The 16,866-nt window shown below is 37.5% G+C and overlaps 1 long non-coding RNA gene across 4 annotated transcripts in view; it reads left to right on the plus strand.

Annotated features, from left to right (window-relative positions):
- Window positions 1–16,866, plus strand: part of LOC129400067 (uncharacterized) — a 220,964-nt gene that overhangs the window by 103,391 nt on the left and 100,707 nt on the right. The window contains exons 3-6 of one of the 4 annotated variants that reach the window (XR_008627411.1): window positions 3,211–4,216; window positions 6,081–6,138; window positions 7,013–7,214; window positions 9,977–10,406. This is a non-coding gene — a long non-coding RNA (uncharacterized LOC129400067). Of the gene's footprint in view, window positions 1–3,210; window positions 4,217–6,080; window positions 6,139–7,012; window positions 7,215–9,976; window positions 14,538–16,866 lie in introns of those variants that run through there. The other 3 variants (XR_008627409.1, XR_008627410.1, XR_008627412.1) reach the window with 3 other exon arrangements.

The raw sequence follows: 16,866 nt of genomic DNA on the forward strand, positions 1-16,866 counted from the left end.
TCCTTTCATGGAGATGTTTATGGTCTCTCTAACTGTGAGAAGGAAAGATTTTGTGAAGAAAGATTCTGGGGAGAATTTATACAGGTTTCTTGTTCATCAAATCATGCCAGTGAATGTTTTGCAGAGTGGAATATGAGCATGGGCAGGAGTTACTTGAATAGAGAGGAGGTAAGGAGAGAGGCTCTTTGGGATGCAAAGACTTCTGAATTGATCAATGAAAATAATACACATGGGAAAGAAATTTCATATGAAAAATTAATATGAATCTTTTTTAAGTATATGAACACAATGACTGTGAATCAAAGTTTAAATGATAACATATAAAAAGAAGAGCATTTTTTAGTGCTTTGTGGTAGTGATAAAGGGAAATCCAAGAGACGGTTTTTACTTCACCAAAATCTTGACTTCTTAATGTTCAAACTGGAAGCAAAAGTTAAACAGCTCTGGATCACTGTGTTGGAGAAGTTTCATGGGTCAATGCTCAGTGGAAGGGTCTTGCCTAATCTGGTCCAACACCCTGCCCACTGCACAGCTGCACCAGGGCCAGATGTTACAGGGAAAGTAAAAGGTCATTAACAGTTTCATCCCCATTTCTGTAGACCCGCAGCCCATCTTTATGATTCACTCTCCTCTAAGAGGGCTAGAAAACCAGTATCTTTCATAGTAATGACTTCCAGTTTACAGCCTTCATTTGTTATATTTCCTCAATAGCTGTTGTGTTGAGATTAACTGCATAAATGGTCTGCAGCTGTCTGTTATGAATTAAGGGAGTTTAATCAAAGTATTTCTAATGTACAGCATAATGATAATACATGGGGGAAGTACTATTTAAGAGATAATGATGGCTTCAGAAGATCACTGTTGTAATGTTTAGTGCATATGCCTTCAGCATTGAATTTGTTGTTGTTCTGAATATGCTTAATGGATCACTGAAAAGCTGCCTAATGCGGGATTGTTTGATGGGGCTGACAGAGCTGGAATTAGCCCATTGCTGTTTACTGCATACAGCCATTAAGATTAATTGCTGCCAGATAATTTTGACTGTTTTTATCTTCTGGAAAAAGTGTCACTAATGGGTTTATAAATTGGTTCACTATTACTAATAGTAAGGCCAGTGTAACAGGATAGATGTCAGCTAATTCTAAAGATAAAGGTAAAAAAATGTATAAAGTATTATATGGCTTGCAGTTTTAGGGGATACTATTATATAATAACAGACTCACTGATATATGATGCTCATTAATGCTATTTCCTGAGCTTTGGGTTGAACCTAATAGATGCTAATAAAGTCTTATTTGATGTCCCATTAAAAAACTCAATCTGTTTTCTACATTAATGCCCAGTGCTGTTTATCACATCATTGATGACTAAAACCCAAATGATCCAATCTGTCCCAAAAGCAAGTATTTTAAACCTATTCTTATTATACATATATGAAATATATAAATCCAAGTCAGTGGGGCTGGAGAAATAGTACAGTGGGTAGGGCTCTGGCCCTACACATGGCCAACCTTCGTTCAGTTCCCAGCATCATATGGTCCTCTGAGCATGCCAGAATTGATTCCTGAGTGCAGAGCTAAGAGTAATGTTTGAGCATAGCTGGGAATGGCCCCCAAACCAAAAAATAAATAAATAAAATAAAACCAAGTCAGAGAATGAACAAAGTTTATAACTGCAATAGTGATAGATGAGACTTAAATTACCTATAAAGTTGACAATTAATGCATAATGTGGAAAAAAGTTGAGGACTATCAAGCTGTATCCAACTATTGGATACAGCTTTGCTCATGTAGATACGTAGCACTGTCTGTAGCACTGTTGTCCTGTTGTTCATGGATTTGCTCGAGTGGGCACCAGTGACGTCTCCATTATGAGACTTATTACTGTTTTTGGCATATCAAATATGCCATGGGGAGCTTGTCAGGCTCTGCCGTGAGGGCGGGATACTCTCTGTAGCTTGCTTGGCTTTTCGAGAGGGACGGAGGAATTGAACCTGGGTTGGCTGTATGCAAGACAAAAGCCGTACCTGCTGTGCTATCGCTCCTGATTACATGGTTTAAAAGTTCTAGGTACAATTTTCTAAAGAAAGGAAAGGGATTTTATTAACCTTAATAAAAGGTTTCTAGTAGGCTACCTATGAGTATTCAGTCATCACAGTGTTTAAATAAAAAAACCAATTTCCACACTGGCTTTGAGAAGTTATTTAACACATCAATTATGGCTTTTCCCAATCACAACAAATTGTGCAATAAAATTACTTGTGCATTGAGTTTAGAATGTGTACTTCTGTCTAAGAATGCTAAAAAATCAATGAAAAAAATCCATAATCAGATGGATATTTAGTGAATATTTAACTATAAAGAAGAAACAAATTCTTGTGAAACAGCAAAGTTGTTATTTCCTCACAAATAGGTGGTATGGAAATTCTAAGATGTATTTTGTGTGTATGGCATAAAAAACACATATGTGTAACATATATACACAGACATATAACTTCAGCTACTTTTTTCTACACTGAACTGAAATATTTTACAAATAAAAATACCTGATCTCCTGAAGTATATGTTATGCAACATATGACAGATTATTTTACTTCCCTTTCATTGGTGATGTTTGGTTTAAAAGAAAAAAAAGGACGTGGGGCTGGAGCGATAACACAGTGGGTAGGGCGTTTGCCTTGCACGCGGCCAACCTGGGTTCGAATCCCAGCATCCCATATGGTCCCCTGAGCACCGCCAAGGGTAACTCCTGAGTGCAGAGCCAGGAGTAGCCCCTGTGCAATGCCAGGTGTGACCCAAAAAGAAAAACAAAAAAGAATGAAAGATACATCCTAAGTCATAGTCTCAAATAGTCAATGTAGTAAAGAAAAATGTAAGTTTTCAAGAGTCATTCTGCTATCTTTTATAACTTTGCTCTAAAATAAATGGAGGTCAGGTGTTGAATTGGGCATTCTTTTTCAACAGGGCATTAGTGTCACTGAGAGGATAGTGTCAGCTGCCTTCTCCCTGCCTCCGAGGAGCAGGGAAGCAGGCAAGGTACTGAGAGCACCTGCCCCCTCAGGTCGAAGAACAAACTTGGATTTTGTCAGTAGCATTTTAGAACACTAAAAGCTCCTTCCTCCTAAAGTTTAGCTCACCTGCACCCCTCTCAATGCTGAACAAAAAGACATTTTTCCATTAAAAAAAACTCTTGCTTTATTCTCTACCTCAGTTTGCCACTTCTGAATGATTGCTTATTGCCTCTTCCGTGGTTCTCAGCATCAGGAAATGGTTGCAAAGCATCTCAGCTGCTACAGATTGTTTAAAAGCTCATATTTAATGCTCCCCCAACTACTCTTTCCCTCAAGACAAAGAATGTCTTGGATCACCTTTTCAAAAAGCAAATGTAACCACAAAAATCTCCAGGAAAACCTGAGTATTTCCTCAGCTCTTAGATGCTTTACATCTGTAGTTTTAAAAACTCAAACTCTCAATTGATTTCAGCGGAGAACCAAAAGGAAGCCTAATATTTCAAAACTGGGTCTCTTCTTGTGCAATGTAAATCGAGACCAGCCGCTTGAGACCAGGGCAGAAGAAGCAGAGTGAAAACAATGACCAGAATGAGAAAGTGAATCACACTCTGAAATGATGTGCATTGTTATGATGGGAGAAGGGGACCTTCCTACATCCAACAATTGGAAAATATTGCTTCAATCTACCTCCAAGGGAATTCCAGCCCCTTCCGTTCAGGCCATCCGTTTGTTCAAGTTGGGAACAAAAGGAAAGTTGCCCCAGCAGATATTGGGGCTACTCACGATTTTGAGAAGCTACGTATGTATGCAATTACTGCTGCTGGGAAGAAACTGCATTTCTGCATCCCCTTGACATCTGCCTCATTTCAATAATTTTCAGTCACTGAACCTCTGTCTGAATGATCATTAGGAAACAGAGCCTTGTTGGTTACTAATTTGAATCTCCGTCTCTCTCCCCAAAGACCCCCACTTGAATTCCATGCTTGTGTAAGGACTCAGTGGATGAGTTTGATGTCTGAAGTTTTTGTATCCTTATCCTCTGCTCAGAGACATTCTCTTCATAGCCATTGGCATCTAGTTAAGAACGGGAAGCGCTGGCATAATTAACGTTTACTTCTGTCGAAGATATGTTCATTTGCCTATTTATTAATCACTGAACTAAAATTAAAAGCCTCAATAAGCAGAGTCTTCTGAAGTTTCTTGCAGGTGAGTTAATGTTCTTAAATTATTACAAACCTGTATTTAAAATGAGCATACAAAATTTAATCCTATGCTAAGTTTCTTTTCCCACATTGGGAATTCTTTATCCTTTCTCTTCTACTTCCCAATAAACTTTTCTACTGTCCAAAAACATCAATCAATCAATCAATCAATCAATCAATAACTAAAGTGAGCATACGGGTTTTCCCATACAAACAAGCATTCTGTCATTAAGACATTTAACTTGCCAGGGAAATAAAGGGAACATCTCCAATGAGGGTGATATTCACCTTACTAGCTATCAGCTTTGCCAATGCTTTGGTAGGAAACTTTCTTGGGAGAACTATAGGAAAAAGTCACATATTTTTTCCTAATACTTCCTATCCATTTTTTTCCTTACTGCCATGAATCCTGGTTGATCCATTCAAAAGAAACCTGAATATTCATATTCTTCCTAATTTACTAATATATATTCACTAATATCAATGGACTGGAGCAATAGCACAGTGGGTAGGGCATTTGCCTTTCATGTGGCTGACCCGGGTTTGATTCCTCCATCCCTTTCAGAGAGCCCAGCAAGCTACCAAGAGTTTCCCACCCTCCTAGCAGAGCCTGGAAAACTCCCCATGGCATATTCAATATGCCAAAACCAGTACAACAAGACTCACAATGAAGACATTGCTGGTGCCTGCTCAAACAAATCGATGAACAACGGGACAACAGTATAACAGTATGTCAAAGATCTGCGCATGTGATTCCAAAGCGTACTAGTGTGTAGGATAACATGGGTTTGTCCTTTCTGCCTTGCCACAGGAAGCTTAGGTTTATTGGGTTACTCCCATCACAGTGCTCCTATTCTTTGTGTTTATTTGTAACTGCTTTCCTTATGCTTTGTTGACTAGTAAATATTATTTTTCTCTCCTCCTTAAGTCCTTTGCATAGTTAATTCAGAGCAATGTCCTTTTTTTGTATAGGCACAAGAAGAGATACATTGAGTCTTGTAGGGCAGCTCTTCTGGAAACATCTTGCCTCAGACTCAGATGACAGTGCTCAAGCCAGATTAATCATTCCTAACCCTAGCAGTTTCTGAATCTAGTTATTACTTTTTGGATCATGACAGGATTTGTCCATGACCATGCTCTAAACTTATAGTTAAGCATCATGGCACTTTGGCCAGGCCCATCTCGATGCCAGGGTAGCACATAGCTCACCAGTTGTCCTGGGTCTATCCAGTCCTTCATTGGGCCTCTGCTTTTGGGGGTGCTAGAAAGTAAGGGAAACTGAGGCTGAAGTCGAGAAAACAGATAACCCAGGAGGTAAATATCATTGAGAGTCTATTAACTCCCAAGTTACAAAAGCATAACATTGACTGTCTTCTTTGCCCATACAAAAAGTATATTGCTCTGAATTAACTATGCAAAGGACTTAAGGAGAAGAGAAAAACAATATTTACCAGTCAACAGAGCACAAGGAAAGAAGTTACAAATAAACACAAAGGAATGGGAGCACCAATAAACCTAAGCTACCTGTGACAAGGCAGGAAGGACAAACCCATGTTATCCTACACTAGTGTAGCAAGTTTTTCCAAAGTTTCTACATAGCTACTGGGCATATTTTTACATCTCCTTTTCCAGACACAAAAATTTCAGATTTCCATCCCCTCTTTTGTTTTTAATGCATTTTCTTGTATGGAAGCTTGAGTGGGCACAGGATATAGTTGTTGCTGTTTCTTTAAGGGGATTCTCTCTGTCTTTGATCTGTGATGCTCCTTAGCATCTCGTCATGGTTATTGAGATTCACGGACAGTTTTGGAACCTGCTTAAGTATTAATTGCCTGCTGTTGAATGCCTTTTCCCTCCACCACATCCAGGTTGCTACGTCTGCAATACAGTATGCCGCACTTCTCTACATCACTGAAGAAAGAAATGGTAAATTAAGTCGATTTTTAAATTGCCCATTGAACTCACTTCATTAAATAATCCTATATGAAATTCATAAGCAGAGACAAGTAGGAAGATTAAAATACTATAAAGTATATGTTGGGTAGGCGGGAGTATGCCCTTTGTTCTGGTCACAAAGCACCCCCAGCTAGGGATGCTTCTTGCCACAGCTGAAGAATAAGTACCTAAAAGGAAGCATAACCCCTGAGTGCCCCCAAAAGGGGATTACTGTAACAGCATTTAGCCCATCTCTAGTAACTGGTTTAAAATGCTTCTACTTCACTTAACGTAAATGTGTCCAGTATGAGGCATTAAACTTTATTCTTCCCCTGTTACATTATTTTCTTTGATCCTTATCCCTTCTCAACTTCTTTTCTTCAATAAGAAGTCTGGGGTGGGGTGAAAAAGGAATAATGTTTATTTTATGCATAGGGTCCTTCCTCTCAGCCCAACAGGTCAAGAAAATTCTTGTTACACCTGATAATTGGTGGGTTTTTTCCCTCTAGCATTAAGTTTGGTCATTTAATCCTATTTCCTGGGCAGGTTTTTTACCCCCCAACTTATTTTAATTTATGCATCGTTATTCTGTAAATTTTTATGAAAGCAAAGACAGTTATGTTTTCTACTGTCAGCGGCTCATAAAACAGTGACTAAGAAGAAGGAGTGCTCTGGTTATTCAAGGCTCTGTAACAAGGACTCCAAAATGGAATTGTTTAAAGGACCAATACTTATCTTATCATCTCTTATTTGTCATAAGTAAGAAATGATGAAGGGGCTGGTTCCTGGCTAATGGCCCCGGGAGTTCTTACAGCTGGAGATGTAACAGCTAGAGATGTCCTGAATACCATTTTCCCTCATGTAGTTTCAGGTCTTCTCAATGTGATCTCTTTGCCTGGCTTGCTGGGCATTCTTACGGCATGGCATCACGTGGCCGGAGGACCACATCAATGAAAAACAAAAACTTCAGAACAGAGTTTTCCAATCACAACGAAAAACCTCTGAGCAATTTTTAGAAATAGTCTTGGGGGCCAACAGTAGCATCCCACCACGTTCTCTGTTACAAAGTGAGTAACTTTTAAACTTACTCATATCCTAGGGAGTAGGAATTTGATGACTTCTTACAGGGAATGTGATAAAGTTCAAGAAGAGCCTTGAGTATGGAAATAACATCGAGATCTTTCTTAAAAGCCATGGTCTGCCACAAAGATCATGGTTTCCAAACAACATTTATAAAATAAGTAAAGAGCTTATAAGTGATTTTTTTCTTTCTTACTACTAGAGCATTTTTCTGACTCCAATTTGCAAATAATGCATTTTAATTCCAGTATTTCAATGTCTCTAGTAGCAATTGCATTCTATTTATGAACAACCTTCTGCATTCGAATAAGTTAGCCCTTTTATGGATTATCTTTATAAGGCACAGTACTTGGCGATTTCTTCATTCCATATGTACTCTCTAGATTCTTATACACTTATCTATCAAGAAGTTTCATTCAGCTTAAATTTCTTTCATTTTTCTTAAGAATAAATCTAGCAAATTAAATACACACCCCTCACATCAGCAGTCATGAAGCATCCACTCCTATTCTAATGAAAATCACTTCCTTTCTAATTTTATAAATTTCCTCTTTATTCAGAATTTTTAGATTTCTGTTTTGATGCCTGATCTCTCCTGAGGCATACAATTTTGTATCCATTTATGTCTTTATAGGCTAACTAGCTACAATTAATTCAAATATAGCATGACTGCACTATTTTCTGTATAAACCTCTTCTCTGCCTCAAAGAAGACTGCTCTTCATAAGAGTTGTTCAGTTTTTTGTAGATCCATTTTTAGATCAGTGTTAATTACTTATAAAATAAAACAATAAAGAGATAATTATTGTAGGAATAGATAAATGAAATGTATAAGATACACAAAAATTAATATTATTGATCTTAAAAAGGATATTTTTGCTACCTACTATAGCATGAATGAATCTTGAGAAATCATTCTTAATAAAGTAATTTGTCACATACAGATAAGCGCTACATTATTCACTATGTGAAACACATAACGTAGTCAGACTCATTGACACAAGGAAAATAAATAGTGGTAGCCAAGGATATGGGTAGGAGAATCTATAGACTTAGTTTTTAATGGACAAAAATGGTTTCAAGTTCAAAAGATGAAAATAATTCTGTAGAGGCATGTGTTGATGGTTGAGCAACAATATAGGTATATTAAACATAGCTGCACATTTTAAAGGTATGCTAAATTTTATATTTCTTAAAAAGTAGAAAGATTGCACTCATTTGTGGAATATAAAGTAACAGAATGGAAGACTAACACCCAAAAATAGTAGAGATAAGTACCAGGAGGATTACTCCACAGCTTAGAAGTCAGCCTCTAATGCTGGGGGAAAAGGCAGCTCAGACAGAGAAGGGACCACCAAGTAAAGGGTTCTAGGAGAACTCTCTCAAGATGGGAGATGCGGGCTGAAAATAGACTATAAACTGAACATGACCATTTAATACCTCTACTACAAACCACAACACCAAAAAGGAGAGAGAGAGAGAGAGCAAAAGGGAATGCCCTGCCACAGAGGTAGGATGGAGTGGAGGGGACGGGGTGAGGATGGTGGGAGGGATGCTGGGACCATTGGTGGTAGAAAATGGGCACTGGTGGAGGGATGGGTACTCGACCATTGTATGACTGAAACGCAAGCATGAAAGTTTGTATGTCTGTAACTGTACCTCACAGTGACTCACTAATTTTTAAAAAAAGTAAATATTCAAAATTTAATATTACATTCATTCTCATTAAATATTTTTAGTTCTAAAAATTATCACTGAAATTTTTATGCATGATACCCTACCATTAACAGTATTGTAAATCACAATGCCTAAAATAATTTTTTAATTATCATTCAATTCCCTTAAACTTTTGTCTGGTCAAAATTTATTTATTTTTTTTGCTTTTTGGGTCACACCCAGAGATGCACAGGGGTTACTCCTGGCTTTACACTCAGGAATTACTCCCAGCGGTGCTCAGTGGACCATATGGGATGCTGGGAATCGAACCTGGGTCGGCCGCGTGCAAGGCAACTACCCTACCCTCTGTGCTATTGCTCCAGCCCCTGTCTGGTCAAGATTTATGAACCATCTTAGCTTTTGCTTCCTAAAGAACTTACTAATATGCTTCAGAGCTGGTGTCCTACTTGTTAAAGATCACTCATCGTCACCCAATGTAGGCTGAATCATATCCCAAAACTTTGGGGGAAGAGATTGAAAAGGGCATAATGAGGAAAGCCCAATAGCTCTGAGTTTAAATTTTGCCAAGTTTTTGTTGACTGGATAATACCTTGAGCATTTGATTTTCAAATTTAATGCTTTATGTTATAAACAATAGTATCATCAATAAGAGGGTGTTGCAAAATTTCAGAGCTCTAGCAAAGAATGTGCTGTTCTGCATACAACACAGTGTTCTTGTGTTGCTGATTTTATGTCCTGAAGAGTGGTAAGAAATAGCAGAGGTTACCCATCACAAGTAGCTGTACTTCTCCAGTTGGAATTTAGGAATTGCAATTTTGAATTGTGAGAGTTCAGTTAAGTTGATTCTCCATTAAGGCACATTATGAATATCAGTTTGTGCAGGTTGTTTTCTTCTCATATTTTTTCTTTTACTCCATTCTTAATTCCATCCTTACTTCCCTCATCCAAAACTCTTAGAATATATATATGTAGATAGAAAGATAGATAAATATAGATGGATGTTGACATAAATTCTTTATGTGCATAAATATTTGAAATAGAATGTTTATATATTTTTTCACTCTGTATTTTAGGAATCAAAATTGGAATATCACATTTCACTCAAGTGAGAGAAGGAATCTGGAGTTCCAACCTCCGTTGAGGATCAAGAATCAGGGACTCTGTCTTATTTGCCAAGACATCAAAAATCAGATGGGCCAGACACGTAATGCAATTCAGAGACGACTGCTGGACTAGAGCTGTAACCTACTGGATTCTATGGGACATCAAAAGACCACGTGGCCACTCACCTACTAGATGGACAGACTTCATCGTCAAAACCCTGAATGAACAGTTTGAGGATCTTCCTGTTCCTGGAGAGAGCAGATACCATTGGGCTACACTAGCACATGACAGGGACAACTGGAGACATTACTGGTGCCCGCTCAAGCAAATCAAAGATCTATGGGATGACAAGTGATACAAGTGATGTGGAAGCTAATCCCCCATAACCCCCTGAGCCAGGTTTGTTCTCCACTGTTTCCACTGCTCACTCTGTATTTTATCCAACACTGCGCTTTGTAGGGTTTTTTTTGTTTGGGGAAAGTGGGACCACACCTCAGGATGACTCCCTTCTCTGCACTCTGGGGTCACTCCTGGTCATGTTGGGGGAACCAACATGCAGGACATTGAGCCAGGTATACTGCACACAAGGCAAGTGCCTAAAATGTGATATTGTCACTCTGGCTCTCAATGTTTCTTAATTATATTTTTGATGCTGTCATAGTTTTAAATTTTATTTTTCCAATAGAGAACATAACAAAAGAGAAAACATATATTTTTCCCACTATTTTGTGAGAAAACATTATTATTGTTGATGTTGCTTCTGTTGTTAATACTATTCCATAACATAATTTAGGATAGTATCACTATTCTTTAGGTTTAGACTGTTACCATTGCACCAACATGCCACCAAAATGCCACTAAAGTGCCTATATCCCCAAGACTAGCCTGAAGGTGTCTTCTCATCTGCCCCCTCGCTTTTCAACTTCCCAGTCCCCCACTGAATAACACAGTTCTGTTATCATAGCTTTGCTTTCATTGGCTAATTTCTTGTTTCAGTTCCTTTTCTACCACTCTGAGTAAGATCACCCTGTATTTTTCTTTTACCTGACTTGTTTCAAAAGAGTACATTGTGGAATGAGTGGAAAGGCGAGGCCATTTCTGGCATCAGAGTTCACTCCTGGATCAAAACTGGATCAGTCTCTGTAAGACAAGCATTTTATTTTTTGTTTATTTGTGGAGCTACAACTGGCAGTGTGTAGGATTTATTCCTGCCTCTGCACTCAGTGATTATTCCTGGTGATACTCAGAGGAATATAGAACTTGCTGGGAATCGAACCCAGATTGGCAGCATCCATGGCAAGTGCCATACATATGTAATATCTTTATAACCCGAGACAAATACCTTCACCCTTGTATTATCTCTCTGGACTCAGAAAAGTGTATTTTCACATCAAAATATTCTAAAGGACAGATTCTCAAATGAAAAGATAGCTTTAACGTTTAATATATTTCCATCAACTAAATTTACAGGAAACTCACTTCTCTTATTTATAAATAAGTGAAACATTAATCACAGGTTGGAAATAAAGAAACACTGGAGGTAAGTGAAAGTTCTCTGTAAAGTTGTAATGTGACTTTTGTGACACAAGAACTGGCTTCATATGGGTGTGAAACCTGGTGATTACACACAGAACCCACACATAAACGGGTACTGTGCTAGGTTTAATGCTCCACTGTCACCATTTAAAAAAAAATATTTCTGAATCACCATGAAGTACAGTTACAGACTTACAAACTTTTGTGCTTGCATTTCAGTTATACAGTGCTCAAGTGCCCATCCCTCACCAATGCCCATTTTCCACCACCAATGGTCCCAGCATCCCTCCCACCCATCCCCTTTCTCCCCCCACCCCATCCTGCCTCTGTGGCAGGGCATTCCCTTTTGTTCTCTCTCTCCTTTTGGGTGTTGTGGTTTGCAGTAGAGGTATTAAGTGGCCATCATGTTAGGTCTATAGTCTACTTTCAAGATGAAGTCATGAAATTTGCATATAGGTGGATCAACGTGGAAAGTATCATGTTAAGTGAAATGAGTCAGAAAGAGAGCAATAGACATAGAAAGATTACACTCATTTGTGGAATATAAAGTAACAGAATGGGAGATTAACACTCAAGAACAGTAGAGATAAGTACAGAAAATCTGGATTCGCTCAGATCCTGTGACAAAGGTACTGAGATCTCCTTTTATTACGACTCTACTGTACACACCTCTAAAAGAAACAAAGAAGTTGCAGGAAGAACATTGAGGCATTGAGGCATACATTGTCTCCTTAAGTCCGCCAGATAGTCAGTTTCAACCTCCCAGAAAGAATTGCACAGACAAGAGCCTTCAGAGGCCACAAGCACCTGGGGTCTACATATCAAAGACAACTGGGTCTGGGCTCCGTGAGAAGAGGAAGGCTGACTCTTCCGGTACACAGAAATTATGTTATTTACTGAAGGCAGTTTAAAGATAGAGATGTTCAGCCTCATCGAAACCAATGCAGACACAGGAGTAATAATCTCGCCCATTTTCACGGGTTTCTGTGTTCCTGCCCGTTTGCTGGTCAGTCTAGAAAGGCTCATACTGATGGTCTAGCCCAGACCAACAAATTTTTAAGTAAAGATTACAAACATTTGTCACTAAACTAGAATATGTTCAATCAGCAACTCTGCTAACTCTTCAATATGGCTTGCTTTGGGTGCTAGAGTTTTAGTTGAAAACTAAAACGAGTTTTAGTTTTAGTGTGAAAAGTCCCCACCTCTGGCTGATGATAGATATCATAGCTCATATTTTTACATGTAATATAGTTTGGTATTCTACAAAAATACACACTCAATCTCATGCAGTCAGGTTATATATTGTATTTTCCACAACATTGACCTCATTAAAATAATTTGAATATTAGCTTCTTATTTGCATAGGTTTTAAAATAAATAAGGATTTTTTTAAATTTAGGATTATAGGCTTTGTATTATAGGTACCCCTGGGAATATAAACTATATATAAACATTATCTAAAAAATTTCTATAAATTTTTCACATGAGCATACACATGCATACACACACACCCACACACACTTTGAACACACAATTTAGCAGCTTAAAGATACTCTGAGGACTAACACAGATTAAGAATTCGTACCTTAGGTCCAGAGACTAGCTCAGTAGGCTAAGTGCCTATAACTCTATTTGTGTGCAGGAGATCAGGGTTCAGTTCTTGGCAATGTGTGGTCCTCTGAGCACCACCCTAGCACAGAGCCAATAATAGTTGAGCACACCATCCATTAGAAAGTTTTGCGTTCTTTCTGTGATCTGATCTGTTTGGATGGTTCTGGTTACTTTCAGGATATAAGTTTTGCTTCGAAAACTGTGATTGATGTGGCTGCTCCTCCATGCACACATCATTAGTTTGCAGAGGGTAAGCTCAGATGGTCAGAGCTTCGTGCTAATGAGGCGAAGGTTAGGGGTTCAGTGCCCATGTGGGCCACTTAGCTTTTGTCTCATTCATGTCCCCAGACTACTTCCAACACAGACCACCTGTCTTGAAAATGTATGTCTATAGTCAGAAGGAGGAAACATGTAAAGGGGTTTGGATAGATTGTTGCAAATCTATATCATGACTGAAAAATAAACCATTCTGTGGGTTCCTAGTGGTTGACAAGGAAACTCACCCTTCTTTAAAGCGGACACCAAGAAAACTCACCTTTATTTAAAGAAGACTCAGAGGTGGCTAGTCTATAGGTACTATTAATGACTTGTTGTCACTAAAATTTGCATCCCAGGAAAATATGTGGCCACATGAATATGTTAGCCAAAACAGTGGTGAGGTGTCTGTCACTTAAGTGAGTGCCTTTCTTTCTAAGTAAATGTAAAGAATTACTTACATTTAGAAGTTCGAGCATTCAATTTGTAGAAAATTCCTTTCATAAAGAGCAACTACAAGTGTCCCAAACTATAAAATGAAAAAATCATTGGTTGAAATAGTTGAAGTTAATAACATTTTTCATCCTCATGCATGTTTATTCTTACTCTGAGCAAAAAAACACTATGAAACCAACACCAACAGAGATTAAGCAGTGGTCCCCTAGACTCACAATCTTTTCTTCTTCTGGTCTCACATGAAGTCTGTTGTAACTCCTCCATGGCTTCCACATGAGTACTGATCCTTGCTCCTAACACTTCGGCTCAAGCTCTGACTATTTTATGAGATCAACAAGAGAGCACAGCTAGCTAGTCTTTCATCCTTCCCAACAATGAGGATGAGAGATGAGGGTAAGGCCTGGAGTTTAACTCCCTGTTCAAAACCCAAACGCATAATTATTAGTTCTGTGAGTTAAAATTATGTGAATTTTGGCCTTGCCTCAGTTTTGGACATTTTGGGTATTTGTCTCATTTTTTTGTTTTGCTTAGCTCAATAACTGCCTCATGGGATTGTTGTAATGTTGTGAATAGGTAAATGTATAAAGTTCTTTATAATTTCTCAAATAAAATTGTAATTTTTAAATGTAAACCGCACTTTGTAAAAGTACTACTGCTATTATAACTACTACTATTTTTCATCATCATTTCAATTGTCTATATGGTAAACTGATTATTTAGGTTTAAATGCTATAGCAAGACTTGTTTATTAAATTATTTGAGACAAGGTCCCTATATTCTAAGGTTTTCTCCATCCACACAAAGTTTATTTTCAGTTTCTGCACTATAGAGTTTGATGATTAAATTAGATATTGCAGTAAGGTGACTACAATAATGCTGACACATTTTGAGTGTTTAGCAGTTATAAAATGATTCATAAAATCAAAACTTTTATCATTTTTCCTTTTAAAATTGAGCAAGTCTCTCATCAAATATTGTCATTTTACCCAATTTGGGGGAAAGATATACTAAAGAGCATTAAAAAATTCAGTTGTCTTCAATCACCGTGCAACTCTGAATTTTCAAAGTATGTATGTGAGACTTTGGAAGCATGCAGAACCAGCTTATCAAAGGTCCCACCTTATACAGACGAAGAGACTGAAAAGGTACAATGGGTTCTAATGGATACATAAATTCAAAAGATTTTCCCAAGTATTAGAAACTGGAGTCTCATAAAAAGCTAATGCAACCCATTTTACTGGATACAGAAGTTAGGTTTGAAGAAACCGCTCATTTGAACAAGGTGGTGACTTAGAATAAGTCAATTTTTTAAAGTCCAGAGTTGTAAGACATTATCTTCATCATGAAAAGAATTTAAAATTCTATTCAATGGTGGGGAAATACAACTTTCCTTCTGTTTTTAACCATGAAATAAAAGATCCCTAAGGAAAATCATAAACCAAGGCTTATACAATGAATGTATGTGAGGTGTCCAAATTGATATTATTATCCTTGTGCATTGGGGATCTCCAAATCAAAAACCAACAAGAAAATTTCATCTTTAATATTAAATTCCAAGAAATTTGAGGGAAATATAAAGGAAAACTTCTTTTAGGGATGAGTTTACAACCCAGGGACATATGATTACCTTTCTAAATAAGAAAAAATCCACAGAACAAACCAGCCCACGAACAATCCAACTCTCATTGCACACAGGAAAAAAATAAGTCCCCATAGGTACAAAACTGGACTCCAATAGTCCAGCAATGAGAGAAATACTAGAAAATAAATATGTTGAGAATGAACAAATAATTTTAAAGATATAGATCCTCATATTAACAAAAATGAGATGAAACTATAAAATTTTCAATAATAAATCTGTAAAATGTCTAGAAAATAAAACTGTAGTTATCGACATGCTAAAAAAATGGATTTGTTCAATAGCATATGAAACATAGCTGACAAAAAAATATTGAACTTGAAAACAAATTTGAGAAAATAGCTAGAACTTAGCAAAAGAAGTCACTGTCACGTCACCCCGTTGCTCATCAATTTGCACGAGCGGGCACCAGTAATGTCTCTCATTGTGAGACTTATTGTTACTGTTTTTGGCATATCAAATATGATATGGGTAGCTTTCCAGGCTCTGCCATGTGGGGCGGGATACTCTCGGTAGCTTGCCGGGCTCTCCAAGAGGGGCAGATGAATCAAACACGGGTTGGTCGAGTGCAAGGCGAACGTCCTGCTGCTGTGCTATCGCTCCAGCCCCAGCAAAAGAAGTTAAAGAGAAAAATTAAGAAGATAAAACCACAGACTTATCCTACAAATTCATCTAATAATGATTTCACTAATTATAAAAATTCAAGAAAATCTCTGAAAATAATTCAGAATGTTCCAGAACTGAAGAAAATCATGACAGCGTGAGTTAGAAACACTCCAATTCCCAAACAAATAAAAACAAATTTATCATAATAAAATTATGACATACAAACAAAGAAATTATCTAAAAATATTAAAAATAAAGAAAAGGGAATAAAGCACAAAGGCTTTTTCATCTTGTCATCTTGTCGTGAGTAATAAAGTGGATTAACTTGCAGTCTATATGGTGAGAGTAAATGTATTTTTATGGCATATTTAGAGAAACAATTTACAGACTTTTACTCAGAAGCATAAAGGAACACACTTACAGAGTCAAAGGACTAGCTCAGAGGGCTGACGGTTGATGCCTTGTATACCCAAGGACCCAAGTTCAATCTCCAACACAACACTGCCAAGAAGTGCTGCTAACATGAGTATAAAGGGGAGTAATCCTTAGGGTCCCATGTACTGCTGACAAGATTCAAAAATTCAAAATTAAATAAAAATTTTGCATATTTAGTTTGAATAATGAAGTAAAATTTGAATTGTATAAAGCATTGATGAATTAATTGGCAAATACATGACCGTAAATAAATCTACAGTGACATATATAAACTTAAATGGAAAATTTCAAAAGCAAAGATTTTAAATACTAGTCAAAAAT

This window comes from Sorex araneus, chromosome X, assembly GCF_027595985.1.
Source record: "Sorex araneus isolate mSorAra2 chromosome X, mSorAra2.pri, whole genome shotgun sequence".
NCBI classification, from domain to species: domain Eukaryota; kingdom Metazoa; phylum Chordata; class Mammalia; order Eulipotyphla; family Soricidae; genus Sorex; species Sorex araneus.